The following is a 22,600-nucleotide window of genomic DNA, read 5'->3' as shown; positions in this document are numbered from 1 at the left end:
AGTCTGACATGCCGGACCCATTGTCGGGGTTTTATTCATTTCCTAAATATTTACGAAATGATTAAATCTCCGACGAAGGGCCCCACCTGTCATGCATTTTTCTATTTACGAGAAAAGCACAAAACAAAACAAAAAGAAAAGAAAAGGCCGACAGTCGGGTCCGACCGGGTCAACCGCCGGTGGTTGACCACGGCAGGCCTGGCGCCGGCGGCGAGCGGAGCCGCCGCTGCAGGGCGTGCCCGGGCACGCTGCCAGGCGCGTTGGGACCGCGCCGACGCGGGCGACCATCTCGTGGTGGTGCCGCCACTTATTGGCTGCCGGAGCAGCACCGCTGACGACGCCGAGCGGAGCCCGACGGTGGCGCACGACGCGACGGCGACACAGGGCAGCATGGAGAGGGAGGAGGGGCGCAGGAGAACCACAAGCTCACCAGGAGCGCGTGGAGGTCGACGGTGAGGCCGGAGGTGGCCGGACGGCGTGAGGAACGACGGCTGAAGCGGCGGCCGGAGCTCGGGAAGAGGCTCCGATTCACCCGTCTCCGGGCTTCCCAGATTGCGTGCGTCGGTAGGGAGGATGAGGAGGGCGAGGCGGTCCCAGAGGTGGCCTCGCCGGAGCTCGCCGGGGCTCCAAACGGCAGCGATAGCCGGAGGCCGGGGCTAGGGTTAGCTCGAGCGTGCGCGCGCAGAGAAAAGAAGAGAGGGCCAGGGGAGGGAGAAGAGGATAGGGACGAGAGGGAGGGCGTCGGCGGCCTTATCTCCGCCCATGGGCGGCGAGCGGCGGCGCGAATCCCTTCGGGGATCGACGACGCGGGCGGCCACACGCAGCTGCCTGTGCGTCTGCAGGAAGAAGACAGGCACTTTTGCCCAAAACCCCCTAGCATTTTGGGAATTCTCTGGAATTTTTAAAATAGTGTTTAAATCAATTTCCATTTTATTATTTTGAACTGTTTTGTGAGCCCAAAAACACTCTGCACTTTATAGAAAATATTTAGTGTCCTTCATAGTACATGAGAAGGTGTACATAGTTTTATTTTGCACTTCAGGAAGATGTTGAACACATTTTAAATAGACAAAGACTTGCATAAACCTAGGGTTTCCATTTTAATTTATTTGCAAATTTTTCCTAATGCATTTTATATGATGCTCATGATGCACAAACAACTCCTAATTAGGGTTTAGCAAAACAGGGATGTTACAGGTGTTCCATAGATTAGATCTTGGATTTATTCGTCTTGCGGTAGGAAAATTTTTGTTTTCTATGCTACGAACCCCATCACTCTCTCCCACGGAAACTCTGGCCGTGGTCGCCAATGCCCACCGGCTTTCTCTGTCCGACCGTTGCCGAGGTGCTCGCCGGAGAAGACGTCGTCGCCGGAAAATTCACCGGAGAAGATATCGTCGCCAGGTAGCAACGCTAGACACCCTTTGTAGCAGCGCCTTCCGCCGCTGGTAGCAGAGCGCACCAGCACTTGCAGCAGAAAGGTGTCGTAGCCGGAGAAGTCGTCGTCGAAGAAGACCCCCACCGCAGGCAGCGAAGGTACCCACCACAGGTAGCAAAGACGAGTGCCTGTGGTAGCAAGGCCTCCCGTCCGTTGTACCAACTATACCCATCGCCGGTAGCAAAGGCCGTCCGCCCCCCTTAGCAAAACCTGGCACCCACGGTAGCAAGCTCCGGCGCCCAATGTAGCAAGACCTCCCTCCCCTTGTAGCAACGCCTCCCACCGCTCGCAGCAGCGCCGCCACCGCCGGTAGCAAGGTCGGCCTCCTGTAGTAGCAAAGCACGGCCGCTCTTGTAGCAAACCTCGCCCCCCCTTGTAGCAAGCCACGGTCGACAATTGTGGCAGCAGCTATGTCCGCACCAGCACCACCACTGGTCGACGACATGACCTTGGGCGGCGTCGACCTTGGAGGGTTGCACATGCAGGGGTTCAGGGGAACCGGTGACCGCGCGTAGGGGAGGCTCGTCTTGGGCGCCGACGAGGACGCGGCGCGGCGGCTGCAGCAGGAGGAGGTCCGGGGAGGCGGCGGCCACACGCAGGGCAGGTGAAGCACGACGTGGGGCCCTAGGAAGGTGCGGTAGCTGCGGAGGCGACCGGCGACGAGGGCGGGCCGACGGGCGGAGGAGGAGGTCGGGTGAGGCGGCGTCCGACGAGCCGGGGCGACGGCGTCCTACAAGCCGAGATGGCGCGCGGGAGCAAGGATCCGGGTCGGCGGCGGAGCTCGGTGGTGGGAGGGGCGGTGGAGCTTGGTGGGTGGGAGGGGCGGCGGAGCTTGGTGGATGGGAGGGGCGGCGGCGCTGTGTCCGTGAGCCAGAGAAACAACAGCGGCGCTGTGTCCGTGAGAGAAACGAAGAAAAGGAGAGAAGAAACGAGAAGATAAGGTTGAGGTGGGCCCCACGTGGATGCGTGGCCAGGAAACGTGCACGTGAGTGCGATCCTACCGACCCACACTTCCCACGATGAACGCATCGTACGGCCAGGAAGTAGGAGGTTGCACGCGCGAGATCCCCCGGAGGAACACAATCATTTTCCTTGGATTCTCCGATGGAGAAATAAAAGACCTAGGCTACACTAACAACCGAGCCTGGAGCGGCTCCTCTAGCCATAGATAGCATTAACAGAAACTTGCCTCCGCTAATGAACTCCTCCACCGAAATCAGCCTCATGAGCACAAGAGAAGAACTATACTCCAACTTCCCACATAATCATTGGGCGAAGCATTAGCGAAGCAAATATGTCCACTTGTATCCTCCGGTCACCATGAAAGCACTGAAAAGGAGACAGAGTCTCTAGACCTGAAAGGAGAGTCTCTAGACCTGCTTGAGACCTAGCTCCACTAAGAGCATGTACAATAAGGCTGAGTCAGCGGGCTATAAGAAATTAAATATAGTATTTGTGCTTAGAGCAATTCCAATAGCATAGCTAGCTGCTAGCTATAAGCCAAGTGACATGTCATCTATAGTTAACTTACATCCAACATATACAATAGTGAGCTATAAAAGTGTAGTACTTTTACAATACATGGCCCACCTTTTAGTCTCACATAGTGCCTAGGAGCACGTGCTAGAGCTGGCTACAAGATAAGAGCCCACTCCTCTTCTCTCTCCTAATCTCTCTCCTCCAACTAAGCAAATTTATAATATTTTATCTCTTATAGCCGGCTGACTGTATCTTATTGTACTTGCTCTTAGTTGGAGGGAAGAGAAGAGGAGAGAGAAGGTAAGTGGGCTATTATCTTGTAGCCAGCTCTAGCACGTGCTCCTAGGCACTATGTGAGACTAAAAGGTGAGCCATGTATTATAAAAGTACTTATACTTTTATAGCTACTATGTGTATATGTTGTACTCATGTTAGGCTATAGATGACGTACATGGCACTAGCTACATGCATTTAGCTACACTATTGGAATTGCTCTAAGCTTATTTAAGGACGCCCTTCTAGAATGACCCTGCCCCTTCTCCTCCACCACCAGAGACAAAGAAGAATGAGCTTCACCACACTGCTCGTCGGCATCTAAGGCATGCAGAACGACAGTGTGACATTATTCTCCACGTAGGAAAAGAAAACCCTAAAACTGCTTATACAGTGGGGATTTGGTCCCCTCTCCCGCCCCAAATTTGGCTGGTAGAGCCGCACGAGAATAGAAGGGAGGGGCCAAAAAGTTCAAGGCGAATTTTAAGGTTGGTCGAGGAGAGGGGCAAGGATGGATAGTATGAGATCACGTGAGCAAGATGAGTGCTTAGGTGTAATTAATGGATTTATCACAAAAGTATGTATACATTTGCATTCGGTAAAATAGTGGCAAAACCATGGAGAATAGACTTTTGTAGGCCGGGCTACATCTAGGCCATTTTCGAATCTATGAAAATTTCATTTTAAATATGCTATAAAATTGAAAAATACTGTGATATAGATAATATTGTAATCTACAAGTGTGGAAATTTTCAAATTGAATATGCTATATTTTAGGCTCAGCAAAAATAACAAATCTTGATTTCATCAGTGGTGAACAATAATGAACGGTAGATTAAAATCTAGATTTTGTCATTTTGCGAGATTTTGTCATTTTTACAGAGGAAAAATATAATGTATATCAATCTAAAAATCTACACAGTTATAGATTACAAAATTCTCTAGGTCTACCTATTTTTTACAAAAATTTCTAAAACTTTGAAATCAAAAGTCTTAAAGTTTGGAAAAGGAAAAATAAAACCAGGCTACATTTGTGGTTTTCGCAAAACCATATCTGATTGAAAAGGTTCATTTTTATAGGAAAGAAAGAATCACCCTGTCAGATGGATCAGATGTAGTACTAGGATGGATAAAACCAAGTGAAGAGCATCCAGTCGCCGGCCAGCTCGGGTGGTAAACCATGGACTCGATCTATCCTGTTGCGAGGAAAAGGAGAAAAGATTTGGCAATCCAGGTAGGCCCTTTAAAAAAAAAAAAAAAAAAAAAAAAAAAAAAAGGTAGGCCCTTTAACGGGCAGAGAAGCTAGGCGCCTAGGGCAAGTTACGGGAAATGTGTGGAGCAAACTGGGGCTGCCTGCGCTGCGCTCCGGCAGTCGGCAGACGCTGCTGCGTGCGGCAGCGAGCGAGAGCGAGCGCAGACTGGCGCGGCATTTGCGTCGCGGCTGGTTGCAGGCATGCTGGAGTGCCCTTTTTCTACGTGAAGCGATGGCGCGCTCAGAGCTCAGAGCTCAGAGGCAATAACTGCAGAGGTGACGACAAGACTCAAGCTCGGGAAGAAGAGAGAGAGAGAGAGAGCTTGGACGGCCGGCGGTACTGGCGCAGGCTACTTCTCCGCCGCGCGCGCCTGGCCTGGCCGGCAGTACTCCCTCCCCGGCGCGCCGCTTGTGCTGTTGCTTGTTTTTTACGCCATTGCCGCGAGATGCAGAGCGCGGCAGGCTGCGCTGCGCTGCAGGGCCGCTGCCATGCCATGCATGCGTGCACTCGATCGATGCAGGCATTTCACGCTGCCGTGGCACGCATGTTTAGCTCGATGATGATTTAAGGGATCCCATGATTTAAGTTTACTGCGGCCGATCTGTGATCTGTGCGCTTCAGTTGCAGGACCCGCTCGATGCGCGCGGGCGACTGAATGAGACGATGATTTCTTATTGCATTAATGCTAAAGTGACAGTGGTGCTGATCTTGCCAAGCTGGTCAGGGCAACGAGATGATGTACACATGTACACCTTCTTAGAGGTTATGTTCAGGAGAAGAAAAATGAAAAGTAACAAATGCGTTAATCATGAAGAAAATCTAACAGTTTAGAGGTGTTTTTTTTCTTCTAATTGAAAAAAATTAGTTACAACATAACTTGCAACTCTAGTAAACCAAATCCAACATTGCAGGATTCTATTGGGCACGAGATTCATTCTCAGTCCGCTGTGACTGAGAACTAGCTATTTCATCTTTTTCAAAATATTTTTTGCCCCCAGGCTGCCTCCATGCATAGGGAAGTTAGTAGGGCAGTGCCACGGTTGTCCAATCATCCATAGCTGGACCTACACCGTGCTCTCCTCACCGCGTGCCATGCAGCTAGCGACCATGCATGGGTCGTGATCGTCCGGCGCCACACGGTTGAGATGGAGGACGCCGAAGAAGGGGAGGACTCTCTGAGTCTGAGGTGAGCAGGCACAAGGAAGGGAGAGCTGACTAGCACCATCAGATCTCAGTCTCACGTCGCCATCGCTCGGCTGCAACATCACAGCTACAAACCGCCGCCGTTCGAATTCGCTTTCTCCTCTGCGCTTCACCACCGCCCTGTCCCCGCCGTTCCTATTCCGCTTGGCCGGCGGCCGCCTCGGCCTCCCGCCCTCCCCCATCGACTACGCCGACCTCGTCTTCTCCTTCTGCCGCGCGGAGCGGCTCACGGACGCGCTCCAGGTGCTCGACGAAATGCGCGCGCTCGGCTACCCGCTCACCACGCACGTCTACGCGCCCATCCTCCAGGCCCACTGCGCCAACGGCGACATGCAATCCGCCGACGCGCTCATCGCCTCCATGTGCCTCTCGGGGTGCCACCCGGACGTCGGCATCCACAACATCTACGTGCACGGGCTGTGCAAGGCCGGGGACTTCCACGCCGTGGAGCGGGCCATCGAGGAGAGCGGCCGGGACGGGTGGGTGCCGGACGCGGTGACGTACATCACCTACATCGCCGGGCTCTGCCGGTGCGGGCGCGTCGAGGACGCGTTCCGGCAGCTCGAGATCATGGTCGCCAAGGGGCTGCAGCTGACGGTGGTCGGTCTCAACATACTGCTGGATCACGCCGCGCAGGAGCAGACATGGACGTGGGCAACGAGGTGCTGGAGCTGTGCGAGGAGCTGGGCTTCGAGGTCGATGTCGTGACCTACAACACGGCCATGGACCATTTCGGCAAGGAGATGCAGTGACTGCGCGTCCTCATTCCTCAACCTATTCACGGACCTGCTCAAGAAGCCGATAGCACCTGACGCGCATACATACAACATTCTGATCTCGGGCCTGTGCCGGGCCGGCAAGTTCAAGCTCGCCAAGTTCGTCTTCGGCTGCAAGGGGTTTGTGGCGGACACCGTGACCTGTAACATCCTCATCCATGAGTTTTATGGTGCTGGAAGGGAGGACGAGCTTGGTTTTTTGTTCTCTGATATCAACGGAGCGAAGATTGTGCCAGATACAATCACGTACTCCCTCCGTCCCAAATTAGTTGTCCCAAATTTTTTTAAATATGGATGTATCTAGACATGTTTTAGTGTCTTGATGCATCCATATTTTAACAAACTTGAGACAACTAATTTGGGACGGAGGATAGTACAATACACTGGTTGATTGCCTCTGTAGGTCTGGGAGGAGGTCCCAGGCCGCCAATTTGGTCAGGCACATCGATGAAGGATACCCTGCGAAGTCTGTAGCGCATCTGACGTATTGGCTGGTCAGGAGTGGGCATGTTCCAGAGGCCTTGAGGCTTTTTGATGACTTAGCAGCGAAAGTAGTCGCTTTGGATGGCAGGGTTTTTCGCTAATGTGATCAAGGCGTTTTGCCGAAAGGGTACGGTGGAATGCGCTGATATGACACAGCTGTGTTCGGTGTTGGATTGAATGCTTAGGATTGGATGATCCTTCTCTTCGCGTGACACAGCTGAAGCCCATAACAACCGACGTGCAGACATACACCATTTTGATTTGATGCCTATGCCCAACAGGCAAGTTCCAGCTCGTCAAGTTCGTTTTCAGCTGCATGGGGTTTGTGGCGGGCACCGTGACCTGTAACATCCTGCTCCGTGAGTTCTACGGTGCCGTAAAGGAGGATGATCTTGGCTTTTTGTTCTTTGATATCAAAGCAGTGAAGATTGTCTCAGATATAATTTTTTTTTTTTGCGAATAGTCCCAGATATGATCACATACAATATACTTGTTGATTGCCTCTGTTGGTCTGGGAGGAAGTCCCAGGCCACCAATTTCGCCAGCCACATTGATGAGGGCCCCTGCAGAGCCCGTAGCGCATCTGATATATTGGTTGGCTAGGAGTGGACATATCGGAGAGACTGAGATTGTTTGATGATATATTAGCAAAGGGAATTCCTTTAGATAGCAGGGTATATGCTACTGTGATCAAAGCATTTTGCAGAAAAGGTCCAGTGGATTGCACGGACATGACACAGCTGTGTTCTGTATTGGATAGGAAACTTGGGATTGGTTGATCTTCTTGTTCTCATATAGATTGGTTGGCCTCATTTTTTTAAGTTTGTATTGTTGTACTAGTACTAGTTTGTAGGAAGCAGCAATCGAAAGTAAAACACCTATTTGATTTGTCTTTATACAGTGCTTTGTCGGTGCCTATATCAGCATATTATAGTCTGGCATACAGAAACCTGTTATATTATTTTCTTTAATTTTCCCTTTAATGATAAAGATGTTCTTATTTGGTAACATGTGTCGAAGTTCTGGCCATGTAATTCATCAACAACACATTGTCAGTTACACTTTCCTTCCAATCTCATGTACTACCTCTGACCATAAATAGATGTCATAGATTTGTAAAAAAAAGGATGTATGTAGACACTATTTAGTGTACAGACACATCATAATTTAGACAAGCTGAAATAAGAAACCATTAACTGATGCCAAATGATAGTTATTCTCTACATTCAAATGTAAATGTTACTATCCATGATTGTAAAAATCAGATAATTTGTGAGAAAACCTAGTGATTCAGTAAGACCAAAGTAATAGTAACTAAAATATGTAAATATGTCGTAATGTTTTTTTTGCAGACATACATCTTCCTCGTTCAGTCACCGCGGGCGACCCAGAGCAGCAACCGAAACAGGGAGGCGCCAGCGAGGAGAATATGGCAAGGCAGAGGTCGTCGGTGACAATGATGAACGCGGGAAGATGCAGACACATTGGCACGGCAGGCAGCGGCGCCACCGCAAATGCAATAATGGCCGGGAGAAGCACCAGAATTCATTCATGTTTTTCTAGTCAGCAATATTGCTAGGCTGTTAATGGGAAGATTGGTTTCCATGTGTAAAAACAAAGAATTCACGGTCTCCCAGGAAATGGTGTCAAAAGCTATCTCTAGGTTCTGAATTTAAAAGGAAGTCCCTGAATAAAAGCAAATTTATAATGGAGTGTGTTTCCCCTTGTGGCTGTTTGGCAAGATGACACACGGAGGATTTTGAGCACAAAAGCAGAACTTCCAATCAGGCTGGTAGGCCTATAATCCTTTGGATACAATAGAGTTATGAAACAACAATTTCAATTAGTACACACCTTAGCATGCTGGCATTGGTTAGATACTATACTAACCAGTAATAGCACGGTCCAAAGAGCTTCACATATTACAATCTGAAATAATCCATTGAATCAACTTTGGGGGGAGGAAATAGTTAATGTACACTCAGACTACCATTTGGCTTCAAATTTCACTAAAATAAAATTTGACAACGGCAGCTAAATGCCTTCAGCCCAGGATGGTGAACTCGTGCGGCTCACCAAGGTATGATCTAAATTTTCAGTAAAAGTTTGTTCCCAAAATATTTGAAACATAATTCCAATAAATAAGGCCTTTTTTTTGAAAAACCAATAGCACTTTGATTCATGCAGTACCTGATGGATCAGTTATTTTTTCCTTTTGAGTAATGCTAATGGATTAGCTTGGTATTATAATATCTATCAAAGAACTAACTCAATAAATTTCAGTCCTATTCACCACATGCCCAGCTGCTATTTACCTCTATGGCAACATTACGACAGGGTCTCTCACTCTGCTCAACCAATGAAACAACAAAAATAGCTGACCACCATGGAAACAAAAGGAAGGATTCAAAGAGAATTCCAATCGACTCACATGGCATGCACGGAACATCAATTGCCTGGCAAACACACACATGAATGCCGCATAGACTCCATGTGCCACGCTACCCAGTGAAATATCTCTGCTGGAGCTCGGTTCTCTAAAAAGTACAAGCATTCAGAAAAAAAGACTGCAACAGTTACTTGTTTGATTCTGCAGCAGGAGGTATTGATGGAGCTTGCTTATACATTGCATTACCGACCTTCAGATACTTTGGCACGGTATCCCTCAAGATATGTCTTTGGGAGTTGCAGGGAACTTGCTTGGGATAAACAACAGTATGGCAACCTCGTACTCGGCACTGGGCAATGCAGTTTCCTGCGAACACAAGACAAATAAGCCTCTCAAAAAAAATGCAGAAAACATACATGTACAATATACATATACAGATGCCGGTGGACCTCTACATTCATCCATACAAATTATATCTCATACTCCAGCTTTCTCCCTGTAAAGAACTTAACTATCAGGCCATCATGGCAATAGAAATTGTATGGATTTACACATTTTGCACCTAGGCTATCACATTTCAAAAATGGTGAATCATCTGCTTCAAGCCTCTTTGGAGGTTCACCAGATATCAGATTGGCATTAGTTCGTTAATATCTCTTCATACAGCACCCATAAGCAAAGTATATGACTTGTCACACACAACACCTTTCGCAATTCTTTTCAAGACAATTAGTTCCAGGACATTTTTCCAATCCACGTAATTAGTGAGACAGTTGAAATTAGGGAGCTCAATGAAACTATTTCAATAGGATAAATATATGGTTCCACCTGTAAGGAAAAATAGGAGTTTGCAAACAAACCTAGTGACAAATCATCAGCTTTTTAACCAATAGATTTCGTTGCCCGGTGAATCACCAGATTCTACAACCAATACAGCCCCAAGATTCACCCCTCCACATGTGTGACTCACACTACATGGGTGCTGTGCTACATCCAAATGAGTACGTGAGACCTTAGCATCTTGATAATACGTTCCAACAATTATAACTAAGTTAATGGTGGGACGAACATGTTCACATCCACATCATAATAATTGGCTCTACTAATAACCAAAAGAAATTTCTGGGTTGTATAAACTTCTAATAAAATGAGACCATTGATCTGCAAAGAAGAGACACTAAAATAACTTCAGTAAATCATTGCAAACATTGCAATCGAAGGATGAATATTTAGAGGCGCGTGTTTGACTAATTCCACACATAGATACACCTGACGGTGGTGACCTTGTCGTGGCAGCAGCAGTTGTCGGAGCCCTGCCGCGCGACTGCCATCCGACGCGCAACACTCGGCCACCGCCATCCCGCAGCACCGCCGCCTGGAGGAGCCGGAGCAGGCGCAGATACCGCGGCCCAGATCGGCGACCGTGGGGACCTGCTGCCTGCAGTCCGGGTGAGGAGCTCTGTCCGGGGAGCCGGAGCGCCTTGGAGACGGCTGCGACACCGGAGCGGGACCTGACCCCATCACGGCTGCCGTACGCGAAGGAGCTCGGCAACAGGAGCTCACGGCCGGTGAAGATCTCTGTCCCTGCTTGAGAGAGAGGAGGTGAGACAGGAGGGACATTGAGTAAAGGGGGAGAGTCTAGGAGGACGTACGTGCGCAGCGATAGGCGCATCCGCTGGTATCCCCGCCGGTCCGGTGGTCAACGCAGCCGTCGCCGTCCTCGTCCTCGCCCTGTCCGCTGCTTCCAGAGAGAGATGAGGTGAGACCACTCATCGTTGCAGTCGGGATCATAGGAAGGGACCATACCCGCGCACCGAATCGTCAACCGACTGCGCCGCCTGAGGCTGCTCAATCCCTTCACATCCATGGCTCTCCCATCGCTATTCTTCTGTCGCCGCAGCAGTCAGGCGCGGCGTACAAGGCAAGGGCGAGGCGGCAGGCCTCCTCCGCCCCACCTTCGGGTGCAGAAGTGGTGCCTCTCATAGTTGCCGTCAGGAACTCTCTTCTGGAGGAAGAAGCAAGGAGAGACTGGCTCATCTGCCGTACTCATCGACGCGGTGGTGGTTGATCTCCTTCACTGCCACCACACGCGCGCCATTGGTGTCTTGGTGATGTGCACGGTGGGTAAGAACCCTTCAAGCGTGTCCTTCTTCACCATCCTGGCGACGACGGCAGCGGCTCCTGGTCTAGACCGGCTGCCGGAGGAGGTGGCGGACAGATGCTAGGCGGCGGCAGCCTAATCCCAAAGAGAGCTGGACGGAGATAAAGGGGAGAGAAGGAGAAACTTCCGAAGAGATAGTACGTGTCGGGAGACAAAACAAATGCAAAGACATTGATAGCACACGTGGTAACTGGGTACAGAGCAGCCAACTCGAGGCTACGGCTACACGGACAAAAAACCCAGAACAGCCTAACGCTGGAGAAACAACGAAGGGACAAATAACCGTGCACGCGTGTCCCTGTAACATGAACCCTGAGCCTCATCAAAAAAAATTACGGGCCACCAAGTAAGTCCACACCAAAACAACAAACAACATAAAACGATTACGTGTCAAAGCCTTGTTAATTCTTAATGGAGTTCAAAATTATGAGAAAAATCGAGTTGGTTCACGTTTAATATAGTAGTTATAAATCTAAGACATCTATTTATGGATGGAGGGAGTATAATACTTGCTTAGTGTGCAAAACTGTGAAACCATAAAATTATTGGCTGGTCAGGAGTGGACATGTTTCAGAGGCCTTGAGGCTGTTCGATGACATGGTAGCGAAAGGAGTGGCTTTAGATGGTGGGGTTTTCGCTCTGTGAGCAAGGCGTTTTGTGGAATGCACACTAAGATGTCAACGCAACAATTTTTAGATTGTTTTGGTATTCCAAAATGTTTTTAATTAAAGGAAGCATATGCACCCCTAAAGCCAAAACTCCGCATCCAATGATCTCATGTACCCTAGGAAAGAGCCAATTCTTTGAGGAAGAAGGGTTGGAGTTGCAGATCTATTGCTGGAGCATGGTTGTAAGCTTAAGTGGGCTGCAGGAGTTAAACTGCAGTAGACTGTATTCATTAGCTACATCAGGAATAGCTAAAACGAACTTTTTCAGTGGCCTGCGTCACTGAGATCCTGAGGACTAACATCAAATATACATTATAACAGTCTGACTGAGACTTTCAATATTCATAAGTTTACAGACTATACTCACTAAATTTAGGATTTAGTACATTCAATCCTTAAATATATGGCCAAGAAAACCAGATTTCAGAACAATTTAGCCACATGATACTAATTCGTATCCATGAGAATAGCTAGACAAACAAGAAGAATACAAATCATTTTCTTCGAAAATTAAAAATACGCTAATCTCTCAGGTTGCAACCATGCATTGCTCCAGCGAGAAGTCAAGGTACCAACTGAATGAGATAACTCCAAGTAGATCCAGAAATCAGCAGCATAATTTTGTTGCTTCCTGGAGGAAGCAAAATCTTGGGTTGCAAATATAGCTACTGACCATCTGCGCCTGCAAATGAATCTGAGAACAGAGGTACATAGGGCAGAAATTGGCATGATGACTTGTTCTTCTCAAGGTGAATGATCTGATGAAATTCTCGACGTTGCATATCGTATGATGCTAATGTATCAGTATCAAGTGAATCAAAAAAAACGGTATCGCAGTCTGGATGAATAGCGGTCACCTTGTAATCCATGGGAGTTATGCTCCACATCTCATCATTGCTGACAGTATGCTTCAAGACCCATTCTTTACTATCATAATCTTTCATGTACCAGACTGTTGCCATCGTGGTAGCTGAGGATGTACTCTCCTCCTCCTCGTCCCCGTCCTTTCTCCTTTTGATCTTATTCTTGTTAACATCAACAACAAGGGGTGTGGTAGCATAGTGCAAGCACCCCTGTGACAATCCAATTTTACCAAAACTTATACCACCTGATGGCATACGTACAGTCTTCCACACCTGCCCCTCCATGTCCACTGTTACCACCAGCACGGCATCCGCTTGGACGACCATGGGGAAGGGCCAAGCAAGAAAGTGCAGCATACCATGAAAGAAGACACTTCTAGTGCCAAAGTACAAGTTAAATTTCCTAACGGACCGGGTTTGTTTATGGTTCCAGGCTCTAGTTCGGGATGAGTATATGCTCACTCCTGTGATGTAATGCTCCTGATCGGTCTTTGCAAACAGAAGGACGTGAAAATGAGATGAGATTGTGGGATCAAAAGTCAAACGAGCCATCATGTGATCTGACACAACAGGATTGGGGTGAGGGGGCAGGTCAACCCACCTCGCGGTTGCTGGATTGCACACGATGTAATGGGACTCAAGCATAACATCATCTTCTTGGGAAGGAGGAGGGGCCATGTGCGCGAGGCCGAGGAGGAGGCCGTTGCAGGTGTCGATCTGGGAGACGTACAGGTACTCGTCGGGTGGCAGGAATGGGAGGGACGGGTCGACCAGCGGGGCCGCGCCCGTGCTGGCGGAGACGGTGGCAAAGTGGAACTCGCGGAAGCAGGAGTTTACGCTGTCGTAGGTGTCGTAGAGGAAGCCGGCAAGGGTCTGGGAAAGCTTCCTGCGGTGAGCTGGATCGGCGATGAGGTCGCGCCAGGAAGGGGAGACGCACTTGAAGCGCTGGACAGACCTGGCGGGGAGGCGGGAGAGGATCTCCACTATGAGGTCGTCCGTGAAGGGACCGTCCTCCTCCTGCACTGTGGCCGACGCCGGAAGGATGATTGTCCTCGCCTCATTCTTCCCACGATTTGTCTCCTCCATGGTGCTGCTTCAAGGAACAAGGGAGGGTCAAGATTAATTGATCCGGGCGAAAAGAAGGAACTAGCTCACGGTCTCTCCGCGCATGTGAGAAGAAATACCTTGATCGTTTTGAGCCGGTGGCGATTGTTCACCGTGACAACAGTGGTGGCGGTGCTTGTCGGTCAGAGCGATAGGGAGTTTGTGAATTGAATCAGCAGTAGTCAGGCCCGCGTTGAGCTGTGGCTGCCTGTGTGGAGGACATGTACGCTTGTTCTTGAAGCTGTTCAATCTGCTATGCTATGCCTTTATACAGTTTTATTTTCCTTTTGAATACATTTCTCACCGGCCTTTTGCATGTCCAGAAGCGTGAAGATCCAAATGCTTTGTTTATGCTGAAACCATGTCAAGCAAGCTGAAAATGCGAAAGTTTAGGCAGATGTTAGGCACCCCCTCATATGGCAGTGTATGAAAGCGATGGAAAGAGTGGCAGGTTAGCTTTGCTATGGAAGCCTGACGTGGCCGTCTTCTTTTGTCGAGAACATGCAACCAAAAGTTGCTTGTCTTTTTATTTAGATTGAGCAAAGAGAGATCACTGGTAATTAAATACGAGTACATCCAACCCAGTCCCATCTGCTATGCTACCCACTGCCTTCTTTGTCATTTTCCATAGAGACAACTCCTGTGCGGTAAGCTTGGCAAACTAGTTCACGCTCTAGTCTAAGGGCATCTCCAGCGGCGCGACGTAAATAGTCGCTGAGCGACCGTTTTTGTCCGTCGTGACCGGAAATGCGTCTGGCACCCTCTTCAGCGGGAGGATGCAAAGTGACCGGGCCGTCCGCGGAGACGCAAACCTGGCCCAAATATGCGCCTCGGATGCGTCTCTGCGGACGCCGAAAGTGTCCGCTCGTATCCGGCGGACGTTTCGTCGGGCCCGCCTGGCAGCGACCCTGCGTCGATGCGTCTTCTCGAACGCGCCAGCGACTGGCGCCGCTGCGTCGCTTCGGCAGTCTTCGACGACACGGCCTGCCGCATGCACTACCACACCGGCGAATCCGCGTCGGACTCCGATAGTTAGAACGTAGAGTGTTCTTTCTTTGCAGCGGATCTGGCTACGGGCCAGACGAAGCCAGTAGTGGAAGGTTTCTGTCTGTTCTTCCTTGGTAGAACCAACAAGGGCACCGTCAATCCTCCCGCTGGATTTTCCAGTTTGGGTGACTGAGTGTGCCCTCGAATGTTCTTTCTTGGCAGCGAACATACGAAAATCAACACAACTGGTTTCTATTTTTAAAATATTTATATTTGTGTCCACGATGGTACAAACTATGTATTAGTTTGTGTAAACCATGTTCCAAACTATATATTAGTTTGTGTAAAATAATCTTCCAATTTGTAATATTTGGAACTATGTTCAAATAAAAAAGAGAAAAACAAAAAAAATGCGTCGGGCCGCTGGAGCCAACCCCAGACGCAAACGAACACGCGGACGAAAACGGTCATTTGAGCGTCCGCTGCGCGACGCAAACGGACGCACGCGGACAATAAAATGTGTCGCGCCGCTGGAGATGCCCTAAGGGCATCTCCAACGCGGCGAACCATCCCGCGCCCGTGCGTCCGGATTGGTCCAGCCGGACAAAACCCCGGCCCAACGCGGCGACGCACCGCAAATGCGGATGGCCGCGGCGTCCGGAACGACGCAAATCCGGCCCAAATCTGGGCTAGGTTTGCGTGGCCGCGGATGGCACGCGGCGTCCGGTCGCGTCCGGCCGCTCTGCTGCTTGTCTTCCTTGGGCCCACCTGTCGGTGACCGGGGAGGCTATTAAATGTGGACTGGAGGGGATCTGTCCCTCAAGTCCAGTCCCCACTCCACTCTCCGAGCGCAACCGCCGCCATGGCCCCTGATACGTCTCCAACGTATCTATAATTTCTTATGTTCCATGCTAGTTTTATGACAATACCTACATGTTTTGTTCACACTTTATGATGTTTTGATGCATTTTCCGGCACTAACCTATTAACAAGATGCAGAAGCGCCAGTTGCTGTTTTCCGCTGTTTTTGGTTTCAGAAATCCTACAAACGAAATATTCTCGGAATTGGACGAAATCAACGCCCAGGGTCTTATTTTTCCACGGAGCTTCCAGAAGACCGAAGAGCATACGAGGTGGGGCGACGAGGCGCCCACACCACAGGGCCACGCGGCCAGGGTGGGGCCCGCACCGCCCTATGGTGTGGGGCCCTCGTGCCTCCACCGACCCTGCCCTTCCGCCTACTTAAACTCTCCGTCGCAAAAACCCTATTACCAAGAGCCACGATACGGAAAAAGTTCCAGAGACGCCGCCGCCGCCAATCCCATCTCGGGGGATTCAGGAGATCGCCTCCGGCACCTCGCCGGAGAGGGGAATCATCACCGGAGGGCTCTACATCACCATGCCTCCCTCCGGACTGATGCGTGAGTAGTTCATCCTTGGACTATGGGTCCATAGCAGTAGCTAGATGGTTGTCTTCTCCTCTTGTGCTATCATGTTTAGCTCTTGTGAGCTGCCTAACATGATCAAGATCATCTATTTGTAATGCTACATGTTGTGTTTGGTGGGATCCGATGAATATAGAATACTATGTCAAGTTGATTATTGATCTATCATATATGTGTTGTTTATGTTCTTGCATGCTCTCCGTTGCTAGTAGAGGCTCTGGCCAAGTTGATACTTGTAACTCCAAGAGGGATTATTTATGCTCGATAGTGGGTTCATGCCTCCATTGAATCTGGGACGATGTGACGAAAGTTCTAAGGTTGTGGATGTGCTGTTGCCTAGGGATAAAACATCAATGCTTTGTCTAAGGATATTTGTGTTGATTACATTACGCATCATACTTAATGCAATTGTCTGTTGTTTGCAACTTAATACTGGAAGGGGTGCGGATGCTAACCTGAAGGTGGACTTTTTAGGCATAGATGCATGCTGGATGGCGGTCTATGTTCTTTGTCGTAATGCCCTGATTAAATCTCATAGTGATCATCATGATATGTATATGAATCTTTATTTGTCAATTGCCCACCTGTAATTTGTTCACCCAACATGCTACTTATCTTATTGGAGAGACACCACTAGTGAACTGTGGACCCCGGTCCATTCTTTTACATCTGAAATACAATCTACTGCAATCTCTGTTCTCTGTTGTTCTTTGCAAACAAACATCATTCTCCACACCATACGTTTAATCCTTTGTTTTCAGCAAGCCGGTGAGATTGACAACCTCACTGTTAAGTTGGAGCAATGTACTGTGATTGTGTTGTGCAGGTTCCACGTTGGCGCCGGAATCACTGGTGTTGCGCCGCACTACTCCTCCACCAACAACCTTCACGTGGCCTTCATCTCCTACTGGTTCGATAACCTTGGTATCTTACTGAGGGAAAACTTGCTGATGTACGCATCACACCTTCCTCTTGGGGTTCCCAACGGACGTGTGCTTCACGCTTTATCAAGCTCTTTTTCTGGCGCCGTTGCCGGGAAGATCAAGACACGCTGCAAGGGGAGTCTCCCACATCCAATCTCTTTACTTTGTTTATTGTCTTGCTTTACTTTATTTTCTGTCTTGTTTACTTTATATCAAAAACACAAAAAAATTAGTTGCTTTACTTTACTTTATTTTTTGTCTTGTTTTCTCTATATCAAAAACACAAAAAAATTAGTTGATTTACTTTATTTCATTTGTCTTGTTTACTTGCTCTATATCAAAACACAAAAAAAATTAGTTACTTGTTCTTACTTTATTTAATTTTGTTTGCTTAGTTTACTTTTACTACTGTTAAGATGAATACTCCTGAAAATACTAAGTTGTGTGATTTCACTAGCACAAATAATAATGATTTTATAAGTACTCCTATTGCTCCACCTGCTACTACAATGAGAATTCTATGAAATTAAACCCGCTTTACTCGAATCTTGTTATGAGAGAGCAATTTTCTGGTGTTATTACTGATGATGCTGCTGCCCATCTTAATAATTTTGTTGAACTTTGTGAAATGAAAAAGTATAAGGATATAGATGGTGATATTATAAAACTGAAATTGTTTCCTTTCTCCTTAAGAGGAAGAGCTAAAGATTGGTTGCTTTATTTGCCTAAAAATAGTATTGATTCATGGACTAAATGTAAAGATGCTTTTATTGGTAAATATTATCCTCCTGCTAAGATTATATCTTTGAGAAGTAGCATTATGAATTTTAAACAATTAGATAATGAACATGTTGCTCAAGCATGGGAGAGAATGAAATCTTTGGTAAAGAATTGCCCTACCCATGGACTAACTACTTGGATGATCATCCAAACCTTTTATGCAGGATTGAATTTTTCCTCGAGGAACCTATTGGATTCAGCTGATGGGGGTACTTTTATGTCCATCACCTTAGGCGCCGCAACAAAGCTTCTTGATGATATGATGATCAATTACTCTGAATGGCATACTGAAAGAACTCCTCAAGGTAAGAAGGTAAATTCTGTTGAAGAAACCTCTTCTTTGAGTGATAAGATTGATGTTATTATGTCTATGCTTGTTAATGGTAGATCTCATATTGATCTTAATAATGTTCCTTTAGCTTCATTGGTTGCTCAAGAAGAGAATGTTGATGTGAATTTCATTAAGAATAATAATTTCAACAACAATGCTTATAGGAATAATTATGGTAACAACAACTATAGGTCATATCCTTCTAATAATGGTAGTGGTTATGGTAATTCCTATGGTAATTCTTACAACAATAATAAGAGTGTACCCTCTGGTTTTGAAGTCATGCTTAAAGAATTTATTAGTACACAAACTGCTTTTAATAAAACTGTTGAGGAAAAGCTTGGTAAAATTGATGTTCTTGCTTCTAAGGTTGATAGTCTTGCTCTTGATGTTGATCTTTTAAAACTAAAAGTTATGCCTGATGAAGTTAAAGATACTAAGTTTGCTAAAACAAATGCCATACAAGTTCGAATTAATGATAATATTAGAATGTTGGCTGAATTGCATGCTAGGTGGGATAGAGAAGAAAAAAAAACTTGCTAAAGAGAATAATGTAGCTAAAGTTTGGACTATTACCACCACTAGTAATGTTGATTCTTCACATGGTGCTAAACCTCCTACTATCAATGGTAAAATAATTGGTGTTGGCAATGTTTCTACTCCTAGTACAAAGCGTGCAAAATTGCCTGAAACTGCTGAAACTGTTTGTGATAATAGTGCTGAAATTTTTCAGAATGCTGTAGATCATAATGGTTTAGATTTTGATGATTGTCATATTACTGAAGTTATAAATTTCTTACAAAAACTTGCTAGAAGTCTAATGCTAGTGCTACAAATTTAGCCTTTACAAAACATATTACAAATGCTCTCATTAAAGCTAGAGAAGAGAAATTAAAACTTGAAGCTTCTATTCCTAGGAAGTTGGAAGATGGTTGGGAGCCCATCATTAAGATGAAATTCAATGATTTTGATTGTAATGCTTTATGTGATCTTGGTGCAAGTATTTCTGTTATGCCTAAGAAAATTTATGATATGCTTGACTTGCCACCATTGAAAAATTGTTATTTGGATGTTAATCTTGCTGATAATTCTATAGAGAAACCTTTGGGGAGGATTGATAATGTTCGCATTACGGTTAACAATAACCTTGTCCCCGTTGATTTTGTTGTCTTGGATATCGAATGCAATGCATCTTGTCCTATTGTTTTGGGAAGACCCTTTCTTTGAACTGTTGGAGCCATTATTGATATGAAAGAAGGGAATATTAAGTATCAATTTCCTCTCAAGAAAGGTATGGAACACTTCCCTAGAAAGAGAATGAAGTTGCCTTTTGATTCTATTATTAGAACAAATTATGATGTTGATGCTTCTTCTCTTGATGTTACTTGATTTGCACTTTCTACGCCTAGCTGAAAGGCGTTAAAGAAAAGCACTTCTTGGGAGATAACCCATGGTTTTATTTTACTACTGTATTGTTGAGTCTTGGAAGTTGTTGCTCTTGTAGCAACCTCTCCTTATCATGTTTTTGTGCCAAGTAAAGTCTCTATAGTAAGTTTGATACTAGATTTGGATTTCTGCGCAGAAACAGATTTGTTGTCGGTCACGAATTCACGTCCTTATCTCTGTAGAAGAATCAAAAAAAATCTGCCAATTTACGTGCTTGATCCTCAGATATGTACGCAACTTTCATTAGTTTTGAGTTTTTCCATCTGAGCAAGTTAAGTGCCTCAGAAAAATTCGTCTTTACGGACTGTTCTGTTTTGACAGATTCTGCCTTTTTATTTCGCATTGCCTCTTTTGCTATGTTGAATGGATTTCTTTGTTCCGTTAACTTTCAGTAGCCTTAGGCAATGTCCAGAAGTGTTAAGAATGATTATGTCACCTCTGAATATGTGAATTTTTGATTATGCACTAACCCTCTAATGAGTTTGCTTAAAGTTTGGTGTGGAGGAAGTTTTCAAGGGTCAAGAGAAGAGGATGATACAATATGATCAAGAAGAGTGAAAAGTCTAAGCTTGAGGATGCCCCCGTGGTTCATCCCTGCATATTTCAAGAAGACTCAAGCATCTAAGCTTGGGGATGCCCAAGGCATCCCCTTCTTCATCGATAGCATATCAGGTCACTTCTAGTGAAACTATATTTTTATTCCATCACATCTTATGTTCTTTACTTGGAGCGTCTGTTTGCTTTTGTTTTTGTTTTTGTTTGAATAAATTCGGATCCCACAATCCTTGTATTGGAGATATACACGCTCCTCTTTTTCATATTGAACACTTGTGTTCTTAGTTATGCTTTAATGTTCATGGCGAAGGCTGAAAATTGCTTCGTTAATTGCTATTTGGTTGGAATCAGAAAATGCTTCATATGGTTTTTAATAATTTGATACTTGGCAATTGTTTTGAGCTCTCATAGATCATGTTTAAGCTCTTGCATCATGTAGAGTTTTATAATTCTTGCAATATGTTCTTGTGTAAATTTTGTTGTACCTGTTCATACTTGTGTTTGCTTCAAACAACCTTGCTAGCCAAAGCCTTGTACTGAGAGGAAATGCTTCTCGTGCATCCAAACATCTTGAGCCAAAACCCATGCCATTTGTGTCCACCATATCTACCTACTATGTGGTATTTTTACTGCCATTCCAAAGTAAATTACTTGAGTGCTACCTTTAAAATTTCATTCCTTTGTCTTTGCAATATATAGCTCATGGGAAAATAGCTTAAAAACTATTGTGGTGATGAATATGTAGCTATGTATTTTAGTTCTTATAAGTTGCTTGTTGAGCGATAACCATGTTTCTGGGGACGCCATCAACTTTTTACACCTTTGTTGAATATCATGTGAGTTGCTATGCATGTTCGTCTTGTCTGAAGTAAGGGTGATGTATCATGATCAAATGGTTTGAGTATGCATATGTTAGAGAAGAACATTGGGCCGCTAACCAAAGCCATGTATCATGGTGGAAGTTTTCAGTTTGGACATTCATCCTCAATCTCTTATGAGAATATTATCTGTTGTTGAATGCTTATGCATTAAAGAGGAGTCCATTATCAGTTTTCTATGTTGTCCCGGTATGGATGTCCTAAGTTGAGATCTATCAAAAACGAGAAATCATATGCGATCTATCTCCTTGGACCTTTGTACAGGCGGCATAGAGGTACCCCTTTGTGACACTTGGTTGAAACATATGTTATGCAATGATAATCCATGTAAATCCAAGCTAATTAGGACAAGGTGCGGACACTATTGGTATTCGATGCATAAGGCTTGCAACTTGTAGGAAGTTTTATGCATAACACATATGAATTATTACTACCGTTGACAAAATTGTTTCTATGTTTTCAAAATAAAAGCTCTAGCACAAAAATAGTAATCCATGCTTCCCTCTGCGAAGGGCCTTTCTTTTACTTTATCTTGAGTCAGTTTACCTACTTCTTTCTATCTTAGAAGCAAACACTTGTGTCAACTGTGTGCATTGATTCTTACATGTTTACTTATTGCACTTGTTATATTACTTTATGTTGACAATTATCCATGAGATATACATGTTACAAGTTGAAAGCAATTGCTGAAACTTAATCATCCTTTGTGTTGCTTCAATGCCTTCTACTTTGAATCTATTGCTTTATGAGTTAGCTCTTATGCAAGTCTTGTTGATACTTGTCTTGAAAGTACTATTCATGAAAAGTTTTGCTATATGATTCAGTTGTTTAGTCACTATCTTTTTGTTAGCAATCTATTGCTTTACAATAATGTTGATCAAGATTATGTTGGTAGCATGTCACTTCAGAAATTATTGTTTTTATCGTTTACCTACTCTAGGGCGAGTAGGAACTAAGCTTGGGGATGCTTGATCGTCTCCAACGTATCTGTAATTTCTTATGTTCCATGCTAGTTTTATGACAATACCTGCATGTTTTGTTCACACTTTATGATGTTTTGATGCATTTTCCGGAACTAACCTATTAACAAGATGCCGAAGCGCCAGTTGTTGTTTTCTGCTATTTTTGGTTTCAGAAATCCTACAAAGGAAATATTCTCGGAATT

The 22,600-nt window shown here is 46.0% G+C and overlaps 1 pseudogene; it reads left to right on the top strand.

The window, feature by feature from the left end:
• Positions 1–5,588: 5,588 nt before the first annotated feature.
• On the top strand, positions 5,589–7,684 carry LOC124646795 (annotated as a pseudogene).
• The last annotated feature ends 14,916 nt before the right edge of the window (positions 7,685–22,600 follow it).

This window comes from Lolium rigidum, chromosome 1 (assembly GCF_022539505.1).
Source record: "Lolium rigidum isolate FL_2022 chromosome 1, APGP_CSIRO_Lrig_0.1, whole genome shotgun sequence".
Taxonomy (NCBI): Eukaryota; Viridiplantae; Streptophyta; class Magnoliopsida; order Poales; family Poaceae; genus Lolium; species Lolium rigidum.
Note: the sequence above shows the minus strand (reverse complement) of the source record. Positions and strands in the feature narration are given on the sequence as shown.